Source organism: Lolium rigidum, chromosome 7 (assembly GCF_022539505.1).
Source record: "Lolium rigidum isolate FL_2022 chromosome 7, APGP_CSIRO_Lrig_0.1, whole genome shotgun sequence".
In the NCBI taxonomy this organism is placed as follows: Eukaryota; Viridiplantae; Streptophyta; class Magnoliopsida; order Poales; family Poaceae; genus Lolium; species Lolium rigidum.
This window is the reverse complement of record NC_061514.1, coordinates 275,656,889-275,672,562: the sequence shown is the minus strand read 5'-3', so window position 1 is coordinate 275,672,562 and position 15,674 is coordinate 275,656,889.

Sequence of the window (15,674 nt, the reverse complement as noted above, 5' to 3'; positions counted from 1 at the left end):
AAGAAACCAAGGTTATCGAACCAGTAGGAGTCAAGGAACACGTGAAGGTTGTTGGTGGCGGAGTGTAGTGCGGCGCAACACCAGGGATTCCGGCGCCAACGTGGAACTCGCACAACACAATCAAAGTACTTTGCCCCAACGTAACAGTGAGGTTGTCAATCTCACCGGCTTGCTGTAAACAAAGGATTAGATGTATAGTGTGGAAGATGATGTTTGTTTGCGAAGAACAGTAAATAACATTTGCAGTAGATTGTATTTCAGATGTAAAGAATGGACCGGGGTCCACAGTTCACTAGTGGTGTCTCTCCCATAAGATAAACGCATGTTGGGTGAACAAATTACCGTTGGGCAATTGATAAATAAAGAAGGCATAACAATGCACATACATATATCATGATGAGTACTATGAGATTTAATCAGGGCATTACGACAAAGTACATAGACCGCTATCCAGCATGCATCTATGCCTAAAAAGTCCACCTTCAGGTTATCATCCGAACCCCTTTCAGTATTAAGTTGCAAACAACAGACAATTGCATTAAGTATGGTGCATAATGTAATCACCAAAAATATCCTTAGACAAAGCATCGACGTTTTATCCCTAGTGGCAACAACACATCCACAACCTTAGAACTTTCTGTCACTGTCCCAGATTCAATGGAGGCATGAACCCACTATCGAGCATAAATACTCCCTCCTGGAGTCACAAGTATCAACTTGGCCGAGCCTCTACTAGCAACGGGGAGCATGCAAGAACATAAACAACATATATGATAGATTGATAATCAACTTGACATAGTATTCAATATTCATCGGATCCCAACAAACACAACATATAGCATTACAAATAGATGATCTTGATCATGTTAGGCAGCTCGCAAGATCTAACATGATAGCACAATGAGGAGAAGACAACCATCTAGCTACTGCTATGGACCCATAGTCCAGGGGTGAACTACTCACACATTGATCCGGAGGCGATCATGGCGATGAAGAGCCCTCCGGGAGATCATTCCCCTCTCCGGCAGGGTGCCGGAGGCGATCTCCCGAATCCCCCGAGATGGGATTGGCGGCGGCGGCGTCTCCGGAAGGTTTTCCGTATCGTGGCTCTCAGCATCGGGGTATTCGCGACGAAGGCTTTAAGTAGGCGGAAGGGCGGAGTCGGAGGGCCGACGAGGGCCCCACACGCCAGGGCGGCGCGGGCCCCCCTTAGGCCACGCGGCCCTAGTGTGGCGGCGCCTCGTCGCCCCACTTCGTAATCCTTTCGGTCTTCTGGAAGCTTCGTGGAAAAATAAGACCCTGGGCGTTGATTTCGTCCAATTCCGAGAATATTTCCTTTCTAGGATTTCTGAAACCAAAAACAGCGAAGAACGGCAATCGGCTCTTCGGCATCTCGTCAATAGGTTAGTGCCGGAAAATGCATAATAATGACATAAAGTGTGTATAAAACATGTGAGTATCATCATAAAAGTAGCATGGAACAACAGAAATTATAGATACGTTTGAGACGTATCAAGCATCCCCAAGCTTAGTTCCTACTCGCCCTCGAGTAGGTAAACGATAACAAAGATAATTTCTGAAGTGACATGCTATCATGATCTTGATCAATACTATTGTAAAGCATATGAGATGAATGCAGCGATTCGAAGAAATGGTGAAGACAATGAGTAAACAAATGAATCATATAGCAAAGACTTTTCATGAATAATACTTTCAAGACAAGCATCAATAAGACTTGCATAAGAGTTACTCATAAAGCAATAAATTCTTAGTAAAAAGCTTTGAAGCAACACAAAAGAAGATATAAGTTTGAGCAGTTGCTTTCAACTTCAACATATTTATCTCATGGATAATTGTCAACACAAAGTAATATAACAAGTGCAATAGGTAAACATGTAAGAATCAATGCACACAGTTCACACAAGTGTTTGCTTCTAAGATAGAAAGAATAGGTAAACTGACTCAACAATAAAGTAGAAGATAGGCCCTTCGCAGAGGGAAGCATGGATTACTATATTTGTGCTAGAGTTTTTCATTTTGAAAACATAGAAACAATTTTGTCAATGGTAGTAATAAATCATATGTGTTATGTATAAGATATCCTATAAGTTGCAAGCCTCATGCATAGATTACCAATAGTGCTCGCACCTTGTCCTAATTAGCTTGGATTAACATGGATTATCATTGCATAGCATATGTTTCAACCAAGTGCCACAAAGGGGTACCTCTATGCCGCCTGTACAAAGGTCTAAGGAGAAAGCTCGCATTGGATTTCTCGCTTTTTGATTATTCTCAACTTAGACATCCATGCCGGGACAACATAGACAACGAGATAATGGACTCCTCTTTAATGCATAAGCATTCAACAACAGCTTAAAATTCTCATAAGAGATTGAGGATTAATTGTCCAAACTGAAACTTCCACCATGATTCATGGTTTTAGTTAGCGGCCCAATGTTCTTCTCTAACAATATGCATACTCAAACCATTTGATCATGAAAATCGTCATTACTTCAGACAAGACGAACATGCATAGCAACTCACATGATATTCAACAAAGGTGTAAAAGTTGATGGCGTCCCCAGAAACATGGTTACCGCTCAACAAGCAACTTATTAAGAAATAAGATACATAGCTACATATTCTTCACCACAATAGTTTTTAAAGCTATTTTTTCCATTAGCTATATATTGCAAAGACAAAGGATAGAATTTTTAAAGGTAGCACTCAAGTAATGTACTTTGGAATGGCAGAGAAATACCATGTAGTAGGTAGGTATGGTGGACACAAATGGCATAGTTTTTGGCTCAAGGATTTGGATGCACGAGAAGAATTCCTCTCAATACAAGGCTAGGCTAGCAAGGTTGTTCGAAGCAAACTCAAGTATAAAACGGTACAGCAAGACTCACATATGAACATATTGTAAGCATTATAGGACTTTACATCGTCTCCTTGTTGTTCAAACACCTTAACCGGAAAATATCTAGACTCTAGAGACCAATCATGCAAACCAAATTTTAACAAGCTCTATGTAGTTCTTCACTAATAGGTGCAAAGTACATGATGCAAGAGCTTAAACATGATCTATATGAGCACAACAATTGCCAAGTATCAAATTATTCAAGACATTATACCATTTGACACATGCAGCATTTTCTGTTTCCAACCATATAACAACGAACGAAGCAGTTTCAACCTTCGCCATGAACATTAAGAATAAAGCTAAGAACATATGTGTTCATACGAAACAACGGAGCGTGTCTCTCTCCCAAACAAAGAAAGCTAGGATCCGATTTTATTCAAACAAACAAAAAACAGACGCTCCAAGTAAAGCACATAAGATGTGACGGAATAAAAATATAGTTTCACTAGAGGTGACCTGATAAGTTGTCGATGAAGAAGGGATGCCTTGGGCATCCCCAAGCTTATATGCTTGAGTCTTCTTAAAATATGCAGGGATGAACCACGGGGGCATCCCCAAGCTTAGACTTTTCACTCTTCTTGATCATATTGTATCATCCTCCTCTTTTGACCCTTGAAAACTTCCTCCACACCAAACTCAAAACAATCTCATTAGAGGGTTAGTGCATAATTGAAAATTCATATATTCAGAGGTGACATAATCATTCTTAACACTTCTGGACATTGCACAAAGCTACTGAAAGTTAATGGAACAAAGAAATCCATCAAACATAGCAAAACGAGCAATGCGAAATAAAAGGCAGAATCTGTCAAAACAGAACAGTCCGTAAAGACGAATTTTTCAGGGGCACTTAACTTGCTCAGATGAAAATGCCCAAATTGAATGAAAGTTGCGTACATATCTGAGGATCACGCACGTAAATTGGCAGATTTTTCTAAATTTTGTACAGCAGGGGCGGCTCAATTTTGTGACAACAAGAAATCTGTTCCTGCGCAGTAATCCAAATCTAGTATTGACTTTACTATCAAAGACTTTACTTGGCACAACAATGCAATAAAATAAAGATAAGGAGAGGTTGCTACAGTAGTAACAACTTCCAAGACTCAAATATAAAACAAAGGTGCAGAAGTAAAATAATGGGTTGTCTCCCATAAGCGCTTTTCTTTAACGCCTTTCAGCTAGGCGCAAAAAGTGTGAATCAAGTATTATCAAGAGACGAAGCATCAACATCAATAGGTATCTTAGATGCTCCCCCATCCGTAGTGGTGCTAAGGGCTTTGTCAATTTTAGGCCTATAATAGTTTTTTTTTGGCTTAGGCACTTTAGAGGCATACATAAACTTTTGCTCCTTACCCACATAGGCTTTCTCCTTAAACTTAAGAGAAGAAAAAGTTGAACCCAAGGTTCCCATAGCTTATTCAAGTTTACTAATCCTATGGGTTCGATTATCATGAGTAGCACAAGTTTCTAAAACAGCAATTCTCTCATTGATTCCACTTAGAGTTTTATCAAGTTTATCAGTGTTATTAAATAATATTCCCAATTTAGTCTCAACACTTGGAAGATTTTTCTCTATGACCTCCAACTTTTTCATGACATCCTCAAGAGAGATTTCAATTTTAGCTTCATTAACAGGTGGTATTCCAACTAGACTCTCAATGATGCAACTAGCTTCTAAAGCAGGAGTGCCTAGGAAATTACCTCCCGCAAGAGTATCAAGAACATACATATTCCAACTAGAGATACCAACATAAAAGTTCCTAAGTAGTATAATAGTGGAGTGTTTCTTAATGCACCTATGATGAGCATCACTAATTCTATACCAAGCATCTTTAAAACTTTCTCCCCCTTGTTGCTTAAAGGAACGAACTTCAACTTCCGGATTACTCATTTTTAGTAATAGTAAATAAAGCAACCTAAATAAAGTAAATGCAAGTAACTAATTTTTTTTGTGTTTTTAATATGGAGAACAAGACAGCAAATAAAGTAAATCTAGCAACTAATTTTTTTGTATTTTCGATATAGAAAGCAAACAAAGCAGTAAATAAAATAGAACAAGACAAAAACAAAGTAAAGAGATTGGATGTGGGAGACTCCCCTTGCAGCGTGTCTTGATCTCCCCGGCAACGGCGCCAGAAAAAGAGCTTGATAGCGTGCAAGACACACGTCCGTTGGGAACCCCAAGAGGAAGGTGTGATGCGTACAGCAGCAAGTTTTCCCTCGCAAGAAACCAAGGTTATTGAACCAGTAGGGAGTCAAGGAACACGTGAAGGTTGTTGGTGGCGGAGTGTAGTGCGGCGCAACACCAGGGATTCCGGCGCCAACGTGGAACCTACACAACACAATCAAAGTACTTTGCCCCAACGTAACAGTGAGGTTGTCAATCTCACCGGCTTGCTGTAAACAAAGGATTAGATGTATAGTGTGGAAGCTGATGTTTGTTTGCGAAGAATAGTAAAGAACAATTGCAGTAGATTGTATTTCAGATGTAAAGAATGGACCGGGGTCCACAGTTCACTAGTGGTGTCTCTCCCATAAGATAAACGCATGTTGGGTGAACAAATTACAGTTGGGCAATTGACAAATAAAGAAGGCATAACAATGCACATACATATATCATGATGAGTACTATGAGACTTAATCAGTGGCATTACGACAAAGTACATAGACCACTATCCAACATGCATCTATGCCTAAAAAGTCCACCTTCAGAGTTATCATCCGAACCCCTTTCAGCATTAAGTTGCAAACAACGTGACAATTGCATTAAGTATGGTGCGTAATGTAATCAACACAAATATCCTTAGACAAAGCATCGATGTTTTATCCCTAGTGGCAACAAGACATTCACAACCTTAGAACTTTCTGTCACTCGTCCCTGATTCAATGGAGGCATGAACCCACTATCGAGCATAAATACTCCCTCTTGGAGTCACAAGTATCAACTTGGCCAGAGCCTCTACTAGCAACGGAGAGCATGCAAGAACATAAACAACATATATGATAGATTGATAATCAACTTGACATAGTATTCAATATTCATTGGATCGCAACAAACACAACATGTAGCATTACAAATAGATGATCTTGATCATGTTAGGCAGCTCACAAGATCTAACATGATAGCACAATGAGGAGAAGACAACCATCTAGCTACTGCTATGGACCCATAGTCCAGGGGTGAACTACTCACTCATCGATCCGGAGGCGATCATGGCGATGAAGAGCCCTCCGGGAGATGATTCCCCTCCGGCAGGGTGCCGGAGGCGATCTCCTGAATCCCCCGAGATGGGATTGGTGGCGGCGGCATCTCTGGAAGGTTTTCCGTATCGTGGCTCTCGGTACTGGGGTATTCGCGACGAAGGCTTTAAGTAGGCGGAGTCGGAGGGCTGACAGGGGCCCCACACGCTAGGGCGGCGCGGGCCCCCCTTAGGCCGCGTGGCCCTAGTGTGGCGGCGCCTCGTCGCCCCACTTCGTAATCCTTTCGGTCTTCTGGAAGCTTCGTGGAAAAATAAGACCCTGGCCGTTGATTTCGTCCAATTCCGAGAATATTTCCTTTGTAGGATTTCTGAAACCAAAAACAGCAGAAAATAGCAACTGGCTCTTCGGCATCTCGTCAATAGGTTAGTGCCAGAAAATGCATAATAATGACATAAAGTGTGTATAAAACATGTGAGTATCATCATAAAAGTAGCATGGGATATAAGAAATTATAGATACGTTTGAGACGTATCAGCCACGACCCGACGTCGATCGAGAGTTGCCTGCTCATTTGACTGCCGCACTCGATTTCTTTCTAATATGGAACGATACACATTAAGGGTCCCTACTGAGGTTACGGAGGTGAGCCCAGTGTTGTTGAGTATAGCAGCTCGAGCCGCCGCCCATTCTTCTTCGGCGATAGTGTAATCGCTGTCGTCGTTGCTGGCACTATTTTCAGGGTTACGTCGCCTGCTAGCGTGTGGCGTACGTTCTCCTTCTTCTCCTCCGTTCGCTGCACTGAGGATGGCATAGATCTGATGATGTGCCGCCCTCCAATTAGTCGTCCTGACGGTGCTATTGATACTTTCCTCACCCGAAGAATAATTGGCACTGCAGACGAACGGTATGTCGTCCGAGCCCAACCCATGCCTGGTATCGCAGTTTAAACAGTAATATGAGGTCATGTCGGATGACATAGAATCATCAGATCCAACTGACATGGAGGACATTGATCGAGGGGTCGTTGGTGGTGAAGAGTTTGTTGATGCAGAAAACTTAGTCGACAAAGAGTCCAAGTCCGGATTGGTCGCAGTTGACCCTGTCGCCGTCGAGGATGGTGTTCTTGATAAGTTGGAGACGATCGGTTCGGGCAGTCGAAGGATGCCCTCAACATTGATGTTGTAGTGGACGCTCCCAAACGTCATGCCCAATCCTCCTCGTAGATCCAAAAAGGTCGGGCGGGACGAGTTGTCATGCAGTGTGAATTCGAAGGACCCGAATCGAATCGAGTTCCCCGAATTTGGTGACGAAGGGGCCGACGATACCGCCGGTGATGACGATGAAGTTGTTGATAGCATGGCATAGGGAGCCGATGCCGAGTCTTGTGCCGACAGGTTTCCCACAGACGGTGCCAATTGTCGTGGTTACTCATCGGCAATGCCCACCTTGAGGGGCTTGGGGTTGACGGAATACTGCAGGCTAACACGAGATATCGGATACCAAACAAACGGGGAGAGAGATTTACCCAGATTCGGGGTCCTCGTCGAGGTAAAACCCTTACTTCCTGCTTGTCTGATCTTGATTATTAAGAATATCGGGTTACAATGGGGTAGCCGAAGGCTTAGACTAAGGACTCGACGAAAGATAGGATTGTGTATATGACCTAACTCTCGACTTACAGTGGTTATGGTTAAATTGATTGTGTGTCCCTCGGCAGTCCCTCTCCTGGCCCTTATATTGTGATCCAGGTCTCGAGAGGTCTGTCCGGGAACGACTAGGTTACAAAGAGTGGTACATCTAAACTTCCCTTGTTTCTTCGTCTCTTTGCCTTGGTGTTCAAGAATCCTTCATGGGCACTGACATGGCGGCCCACCTTGGTTGGTGGATGATCGCCATGGGCCCTGGTTGGGCCGTAGGAGGTAGCGCAATATTAGTTACCCGAAGGGTAATGCCCACATCAGGCAGCACTCAAGATTTTTGGATTTTAAAAATAAGTATCTTCGGTGGTATCACAATGCGGCACATCTACAAATTTGTCGATATTTGGACAAGGATCAGCAAGGTTAACCATGCCTAATACACCCTAAATGACATCACATGGAAATTCACAACTTCGAGGGTATACATGGTAGCCAAGGCATACACGTCCCAATTCAAAGGCATAATCCATATCCCCGTGCCTCGCGTCGTCTCCTCCAGGTGACGGGGGGGGGTAAAACCCTAACCCGCCCCACCCCCTTTCGCCATCCCTTCCCCCCTCGACGCCCCCGGAGGTGCTGCGTCGAAGACTACGACGTCGGTGAAGGGGACAACGGATTTCAACCCTCGGCTCCTCTGCGCGGCCACATGGAGGGAGGTTGTCGTTGCCTAATCGACGGTACCTCGGAGGAGGGATCCTCACGAGGGGGAGAAGAAGTAGGGGCCATAGGGCGGAGTGCACACGGGACGGTGGTACGCGATTTACCCAGCCTTCGGAACACCCGCACGATGACAGTGGCCTACTGCTGCTTGTCTGGAATTATCTGGGCGCTTTCGCGATGTTACAATGAGTTGTGGTTGTGCCTCTAGGGCACCCAGGATCCGGCTTATAAAGGCGCACGGATCTAGGGTTTACATGGAGAGTCCTACCCGGATACAGGTTTCCTAACTACGGTACAACGTCTTGCAGTGTACGTCAAGGATCCGCCTCCCTCTATACGTCGTCCCGGATCCGGGTTCCTACTGGGCCTTCATGGATCCGGGTTCCTCCAAAGGTCGGTCAGATCCGGCTCCCTGCTCCAGGGCCGGACATCTTCCGTCAGGATCAACAGCAACTGGGCCGCCCGATGGGCCACATGCCTCATCATCATCTGTGGGCCACCCGGGCTTGCCGGATCTAGGCACTGTCGATGGTACACCCATGAAGTATACCCACAATAGTAGCCCCCAGAGTTCTCCGAGTTTCGCCTGCTGTTTCCGCCTTGCTAGTCCATCGTGGTCTCCGACAATATCAGTAACGCGGAGAAACTTGAAGAACTCCAACTTCACATTTTCTTCTTTTCCCAACTTTTAGTCGGAAAATGTTCCCATTCTGCGGGACTTCACCCATCGACGATTCGAAATTCGTTTCCGGGTTACCCCCTACTTGCGAATGAGAGCGAACTTATCTTCACGCAATTACCCGGAATCTTAAAAGACTCAAACGGTTCCGCCAATTCTGGCGCCATTTTCGCGCGATTTGCGCGGTAACTTATCTCTAGCCATTTTTACCGTTTAGGGTTTTGGACACGCGTCACGCATCCAACGGCGCGACGCTTGCGTTCCGACCACAGGATGCGGAGCACGAATCTTGCCCCCCCGGCCTATAAATATCCACCGTCAACCCTAACCTCTCATTCACCCCCCTTTCTCACCTCTCTACGCAGCGCCGCTCGCGAGCTCCTCCTCCGCCGTGCCGGAACTCGCCGGAAAACTCGCCGGAGCATCACCGGAGCGATTTCACCACCGTGGTGTTCATCGTGTTCTTAACTCCGGCGAGCCACCGCACGAAAACCTCGTCGCCGGCGACTTCAACCACCACGGAATCCATTGCGGTAAGTTCTCCGAGCTTCGATCCTTCGCCGTAGCTGGTAGGGATGATCTTTAGGACGAAGACGCGGATCCGACTAAATTTTACTTTTCCGCGATCTTTTCTGTCTTCAGATGTCTTCCGCGACTCCGCCTCCCACCACTGAGCCGATCATGGCAACACCCATCTCCTCTGCCCCGCCTCCCTTTGTCCCAGTCCAGCTGGATCCCATTAAGGATTCCGGCAAAGACACCGAGGGCACCTCAGCTTTCCCGGAGAAAACCTCCGAGGCGGAACAAACGGAGAAGAAGGAGGAAGAGATCGCTGCCAAGAAATCCAAAGCCCGCCAGCGGGATTCGGAATCCAAAGGGAAATGGTGGCCTTGCACCACCACAGATACCGAGTCGAAGAACTTGGAGGGGGAAGGCTTCTTGCAACCCGGAAGCCTGGAGGACAAGTGCCGAATGCCTTAGCTCCAGCCCCCCAAGACAACGAGATGGTGCCGACGAAAGCACTAGTGGAGCGGGGCTTCTCATTTCCGCCTTCGGACTTCTTCCTAGAGATCCCGAAGGTTTATGGGCTCCAGCCCCATAACATCTCCTCGAACAGCGTGCTTGCGATCAGCAATCACGTCACCACCTGCGAGGGCCATCTCCGGTAACTCCCGAGCTCTCCCTGTTCCAATATTACTTTACTGTCAAGAAGGAGAGGATCCGGCAATCCACCGAGCTAGCAACATGCGGATCCATCACCTTCATGATCCGCCCGGGCCGCGTCTACCCCCACACCGACCGCCACGAATCCGCGCGGTACTGGTCTGGAGGCTTCTTCTACTTGAAGGACGTCTCCGACCCAGCGAGCAAAAGGAAATTGCCGCCATTCAAGAACTGCCCTGCCACCGAGCTTCCGGCATGGTCGCACTGCCCCCATGATACGTCTCCGACGTATTGATAATTTCTTATGTTCCATGCCACATTATTGATGATATCTACATGTTTTATGCATACTTTATGTCATTATTATGCGTTTTCCGGAACTAACCTATTGACGAGATGCCGAAGGGCCGGTTCCTCGTTTTCTCGTCGTTTTTGGTTCCGTAAATCCTAGTAAGGAAATATTCTCGGAATCGGACGAAATCAAGACCCGGCATCCTATTTTGCCCGGAAGCATCCGGAACACCCGAGAACCGCCGAGAGGGGGCACGGGCCCACGGGACCATAGGCCGGCGCGGCCTGGGTGTGGCCCGCGCCACCCTATGGTGCCGCCGCCTCTTCGACCCTCCGACGCCGCTCTTCGCCTATAAGAAGCCCCCAGACCTAAAACCACGGGACGGAAAAGCCACGGTACGAGAAACCTTCCAGAGCCGCCGCCATCGCGAAGCCAAGATCTGGGGGACAGGAGTCTCTGTTCCGGCACCCTGCCGGAGCGGGGAAGTGCCCCCGGAAGGCTCCTCCCTCGACACCACCGCCATCTCCATCAACGCTGCTGTCTCCCATGAGGAGGGAGTAGTTCTCCATCGAGGCTCGGGGCTGTACCGGTAGCTATGTGGTTCATCTCTCTCATATGTGCTTCAATACAATAGTCTCATGAGCTGCCTTACATGATTGAGATTCATATGATGATGCTTGTAATCTAGATGTCATTGTGCTAGTCAAGTGAATTTTACTTATGTGATCTCCGGAGACTCCTTGTCCCACGTGTGTAAAGGTGACAAGTGTGTGCACCGTGTGGGTCTCTTAGGCTATATTTCACGTAATACTTATTCACCGTTATGAATGGCGTAGTGAAGTGCTTATTTATATCTCTTTATGATTGCAATGTGTTTTGTATCACAATTTATCTATGTGCTACTCTAGTGATGTTATTAAAGTAGTTTTATTCCTCCTGCACGGTGTAATGGTGACAGTGTGTGCATCCGTGTTAGTACTTGGCGTATGCTATGATCATGATCTCTTGTAGATTGTGAAGTTAACTATTGCTATGATGGTATTGATGTGATCTATTCCTCCTACATAGTGTGAAGGTGACAGGTGTGCATGTCTGTGTTAGTACTTGGTTTAGTCGTGTTGATCTTTCATGCACTCTAAGGTTATTTAAATATGAACATTGAATTGTGGAGCTTGTTAACTCCGGCATTGAGGGTTCGTGTAATCCTACGCAATGTGTTCATCATCCAACAAGAGTGTAGAGTATGCATTTATCTATTCCGTTATGTGATCAAAGTTGAGAGTGTCCACTAGTGAAAGTCTAATCCCTAGGCATTGTTCCTAAATATCGCTATCGCTCGCTTGTTTACTTGTTTTATCTGCGTTACTACTGCTACCATATTACCACCATCAACTACACGCCAGCAAGCTATTTTCTGGCGCCGTTACTACTTCTCATATTTATTCATACCACCTGTATTTCACTATCTCTTCGCCGAACTAGTGCACCTATTAGGTGTGTTGGGGACACAAGAGACTTCTTGCTTTGTGGTTGCGAGGGTTGCATGAGAGGGATATCTTTGACCTCTTCCTCCCCGAGTTCGATAAACCTTGGGTGATCCACTTAAGGGAAAGTTGTCTGCTGTTCTACAAACCTCTCGCTCTTGGAGGCCCAACACCTGTCTACAAGAATAGAAGCTCCCGTAGACATCAAGCTATTTTCTCGGCGCCGTTGCTCGGGGAGGAAAGGTAAAAGGTACTCACACTCCGGATCTCGGCTACTAAGCTATTTTCGCCGTTGTAAGTACTCGAAGCTATTTCCTTTAGATCCCGCAATTGCATCTTTTTGTTTCTTGTTTACACTAGTTTGGCATAATGGACAACAATGAGCTTCTTATTCTATTTCCTGATTTAAGACATGGATGGTTTGATCCGAAAATTAAAAAACCCATGGAACATATTAGCATGAACACTTTGAATACCATTGTTGCTAATGATATAGAAAGTTCTAAGCTTGGGGAAGCTGGTTTTGATGAGCATGATCTTTTTAGTCCCCCAAGCATTGAGGAGAAAATTTACTTTGATGATACTTTGCCTCCTATTTATGATGATTATAATGATAGTAGTCTTTTAGTACCACCTGTTATGGAGGATAAATTTGATTATGATTACAATATGCCTCCTATATTTGATGATGAAAATAATAATGATAGCTACTTTGTTGAATTTGCTCCCACTATTACTAATAAAATTGACTATGCTTATGTTGGGAGTAGTAATAATTTTATGCATGAGACTCATGATAAGAATGCTTTATGTGATAGTTATATTGTTGAGTTTGCTCATGATGCTACTGAAAGTTATTATGAGAGAGGAAAATATGGTTGTAGAAATTTTCATGTTACTAAAATGCCTCTCTATGTGCTGAAATTTTTGAAGCTACACTTGTTTTATCTTCCTATGCTTGTTACTTTGCTCTTCATGAACTTGTTTATTTACAAGATTCCTATGCATAGGAAGCATGTTAGACTTAAATTTGTTTCAAATTTGCCTCTTGATGCTCTCTTTTGCTTCAACTACTATTTCTTGCGAGTGCATCATTAAAACTGCTGAGCCCATCTTAATGGCTATAAAGAAAGAACTTCTTGGGAGATAACCCATGTGTTATTTTGCTACAGTACTTTGTTTTATATTTGTGTCTTGGAAGTTGTTTACTACTGTAGCAACATCTCCTTATCTTAGTTTTGTGTTTTGTTGTGCCAAGTAAAGTCGTTGATAGAAAGGTTGATACTAGATTTGGATTACTGCGCAGAAACAGATTTCTTTGCTGTCACAAATCTGGGTCTAATTCTCTGTACGTAACTCAGAAAATTAAGCCAATTTACGTGAGTGATCCTCATATATGTACGCAACTTTCATTCAATTTGGGCATTTTCATTTGAGCAAGTCTGGTGCCCTAATAAAATCCATCTTTACGGACTGTTCTGTTTTGACAGATTCTGTCTTTTATTTCGCATTGCCTCTTTTGCTATGTTGGATGAATTTCTTTGATCCATTAATGTCCAGTAGCTTTATGCAATGTCCAGAAGTGTTAAGAATGATTGTGTCACCTCTGAACATGTTAATTTTTATTGTGCACTAACCCTCTAATGAGTTGTTTCGAGTTTGGTGTGGAGGAAGTTTTCAAGGGTCAAGAGAGGAGGATGATATACTATGATCAAGAAGAGTGAAAGCTCTAAGCTTGGGGATGCCCCGGTGGTTCACCCCTGCATATTTCAAGAAGACTCAAGCATCTAAGCTTGGGGATGCCCAAGGCATCCCCTTCTTCATCGACAACATTATCGAGTTCCTCCCCGAAACTATATTTTTATTCCGTCACATCTTATGCACTTTGCTTGGAGCGTCTGTTTGTTTTTGTTTTTGTTTTGTTTGAATAAAATGGATCCTAGCATTCACTTTATGGGAGAGAGACACGCTCCGCTGTAGCATATGGACAAGTATGTCCTTAGGCTCTACTCATAGTATTCATGGCGAAGTTTCTTCTTCGTTAAATTGTTATATGGTTGGAATTGGAAAATACTACATGTAGTAACTCTAAAATGTCTTGGATAATTTGATACTTGGCAATTGTTGTGCTCATGTTTAAGCTCTTGCATCATATACTTTGCACCCATTAATGAAGAAACACTTAGAGCTTGCTAATTTGGTTTGCATATTTGGTTTCTCTAGAGTCTAGATAATATCTAGTATTGAGTTTTGAACAACAAGGAAGACGGTGTAGAGTCTTATAATGTTTACAATATGTCTTTTATGTGAGTTTTGCTGCACCGTTCATCCTTGTGTTTGTTTCAAATAACCTTGCTAGCCTAAACCTTGTATCGAGAGGGAATACTTCTCATGCATCCAAAATACTTGAGCCAACCACTATGCCATTTGTGTCCACCATACCTACCTACTACATGGTATTTATCCGCCATTCCAAAGTAAATTGCTTGAGTGCTACCTTTAAAATTCCATCATTCACCTTTGCAATATATAGCTCATGGGACAAATAGCTTAAAAACTATTGTGGTATTGAATATGTACTTATGCACTTTATCTCTTATTAAGTTGCTTGTTGTGCGATAACCATGCTTCGGGGACGCCATCAACTATTCTTTGTTGAATATCATGTGAGTTGCTATGCATGTCCGTCTTGTCTGAAGTAAGAGAGATCTACCACCTTTATGGTTGGAGCATGCATATTGTTAGAGAAGAACATTGGGCCGCCAACTAAAGCCATGATTCATGGTGGAAGTTTCAGTTTTGGACATATATCCTCAATCTCATATGAGAATAATAATTGTTGCCACATGCTTATGCATTAAAGAGGAGTCCATTATCTGTTGTCCATGTTGTCCCGGTATGGATGTCTAAGTTGAGAATAATCAAAAGCGAGAAATCCAAAATGCGAGCTTTCTCCTTAGACCTTTGTACAGGCGGCATGGAGGTACCCCTTTGTGACACTTGGTTAAAACATGTGTATTGCGATGATCCGGTAGTCCAAGCTAATTAGGACAAGGTGCGGGCACTATTAGTATACTATGCATGAGGCTTGCAACTTGTAAGATATAATTTACATAACTCATATGCTTTATTACTACCGTTGACAAAATTGTTTCATGTTTTCAAAATAAAAGCTCTAGCACAAATGTAGCAATCGATGCTTTTCCTCTTTGAAGGACCTTTCTTTTACTTTTACTATTGAGTCAGTTCACCTATTTCTCTCCACCTCAAGAAGCAAACACTTGTGTGAACTGTGCATTGATTCCTACATACTTGCATATTGCACTTGTTATATTACTTTACATTGACAATACCCGTGAGATATACATGTTACAAGTTGAAAGCAACCGCTGAAACTTAATCTTCCTTTGTGTTGCTTCAATACCTTTACTTTGATTTATTGCTTTATGAGTTAACTCTTATGCAAGACTTATTGATGCCTGTCTTGAAAGTGCTATTCATGAAAAGTCATTGCTTTATGATTCAGTTGTTTACTCATGTGTTTTGATCGCTGCATTCATTACATATGTTT